General features: G+C 46.1%; 1 long non-coding RNA gene across 1 annotated transcript; it reads right to left on the minus strand.

The window, feature by feature from the left end:
- Nucleotides 1–385: 385 nt before the first annotated feature.
- LOC112485485 lies at nt 386–2,237 on the minus strand. Its single transcript, XR_003048473.1, has 2 exons — nt 1,942–2,237; nt 386–1,465 (listed from the first exon to the last, which is right to left on the minus strand). It is a non-coding gene; the product is annotated as an uncharacterized LOC112485485 (long non-coding RNA).
- Nucleotides 2,238–2,243: the final 6 nt, after the last annotated feature.

Below are 2,243 nucleotides of genomic sequence, written 5' to 3' on the forward strand. Positions count from 1 at the left end.
AAGATCTTGTATCTAGAATATATAAAGAACTCTTGCTACTCTACGTGAAGACAAACCAATTTTTAAAAACCAGCAAGAATCCTGGAAAGATATTTTACTGAAAAAGATACGTGAAGGTCTCAACATCATGCGGTACCAGGGCAGTGCAAATTAAAACCATGGGCACCACTGCGAACCCACAGGCCGGCCGGCGCTGGCGAGAAACGGCTGACACTGCCAGGGTTGGCGGGCTGCAGAGCGCCTGGAACTTTCCAATGCGGCTGTGGGCTCAGCCACCTGGACAACACTTTGCCAGTTTCTTATAAAGTTAAATATACACTTTGATATAACCTAGCGATTCCACTTCTAAGTATATAAATTAAAACATACATTCACAAAAGATTTGTACCTGAATACGAATAGCTTTATTCACATTAAGTCCAAATGGAAAGAACCGAATACTTCCATTTTGTGAACAGATAAACACATTTTGGTGGCATTCCACTGAGCAGGAGAAACGAATGAATAAAACCTAAGCATTACACCAGGGGAAAGCAGCCAGACATAAAGACTACATACTTTCTGATTCCAGGCGTATGAAATTTTATATGAAAACTATAGCGACAGAAAGCAGACGGGCAGTTTTGTAAAACCTGGGTTGGAGGAGGGGAAGTTTTGGGGAGACTGGAATTGTCCTGTCACGGCTGTGGCGGCGACTTAACACCAGTACATATGGCAGTCTAAACTCATTAAATTGTACACTTAAATTCAGTGATTGTTATTGCATTTCTGTAAATCATGTTAATTTTAAAAAGGGCACAAAAAGCTGAACGTATATATCAGGATCCCACAGATGCACGCCCCAGTGCACCTGTGCACACACCTGTGCATGCGCCTAAGCAGGCCCACAACAGCTTTATTCACGACATCCCCAAACTAGCAACCACCAAAGCTCACCGTCGGTCAAACGGACGAACGGCGGCATGTGCAAACAACGCCTAGTGCCCAGCAGTGAAAGTGAGGGGACTAGAGACACGTCCAAGACCAGACATCAAGTCAGACGAAAAGAGGCGACATGCAGTGGTCACGCCCTGTGGTTCCATTCAGATAACGCTCAGAGCGTAGGCAGGTCGCGGGGTGCGTGCCTCCGTGATGGAGTATAAACACGAGGAAGGGGTTTTGAACGGAGTCAGCGGAACCTTTGTCGGGAGGGAGGCTGTGCTGTGAACTTGGGTCCAATATGCTGTTTCTTGATTTGGTGGCAAGTATGCAGATGCTCATTTACCAGTCAGTAAGCTGTTCCATGTACATTCTACAGATTTTTCTGCGGACCTATTACATCTAGAAAGATAATAACTTTTAAAATAATGAACTGCATTCTTGTATCTTCGAGAACTCACTGGCTGTTTTTCCAGAGTGAGGTCTTCAGATTAATCATCTCGTATGCAGACTCGCATCCATAAGTGAAGATCAATATTGATCATTCCTGGGGGGGAAAAAGGGCAGAGAATAATAACAGAAATGTTTGAGTATTTAGCTAGATAAAAAGATAAAGAATAAAAATGCTGAAAAGCACATGTTAGAAAAAATAATTAGAATCAACCAAATTAACTGAAGTGAATCCTCTAGGAGACTGGATTTTAAGTGCTGATGTGTAAATAGCAAAACGCAGTTTAAAGGTGAAGAGTGTTCTTCCCTTGGCACGTGACTACTGCTGTAATCAGAAAAAACCAGTACGGCAAAAAAGCGTTCTCTGAACTCTAGTTTCCTATCCTTAGAACAAGGCGGGGACGTGTCCCACACAGCCGTGCTCAGGGTTCCCGTAAACGTGCTCAGACGTGGTGGGCTCTGCGGTTTCTAAAACAAATCCTCTTTCCCCGCGAGCTGTAGAAAGTCATTTGTCACCAGAGCGGTGCTTCTTTCCAGAGTAAGAACCCCAAATCACCCAACTGTGAACCTCACCTGCTCTGGGGTCCCCCCTGGCCAGCTGAGGAAAGGTGGGAGCAAAGCTGCAGGTGGCTGTGAGGGAAGAAGCCTCACAGGTGAGCCTGGAGGGGACAGGGGAAGCCATCGCTCCAGGAAGCAATGGGATCAGATTGTTTCGCTTTACACCCTGGTTACAGGACAGAGAGCAGCAGAGGTCCTTGCTGTGACACAGGGGCCCTTACCAGTCCCTGTGAGCCCAGCAGATCCCATATAGGGAAGCTTTGTGTGACAGGGACATTGGACTGCTGTCCTCCCTCCTGCAGACGCAGAGGCAGTCA

This window comes from Pteropus alecto, unplaced genomic scaffold (assembly GCF_000325575.1).
Source record: "Pteropus alecto unplaced genomic scaffold, ASM32557v1 scaffold5, whole genome shotgun sequence".
NCBI lineage: Eukaryota > Metazoa > Chordata > Mammalia > Chiroptera > Pteropodidae > Pteropus > Pteropus alecto.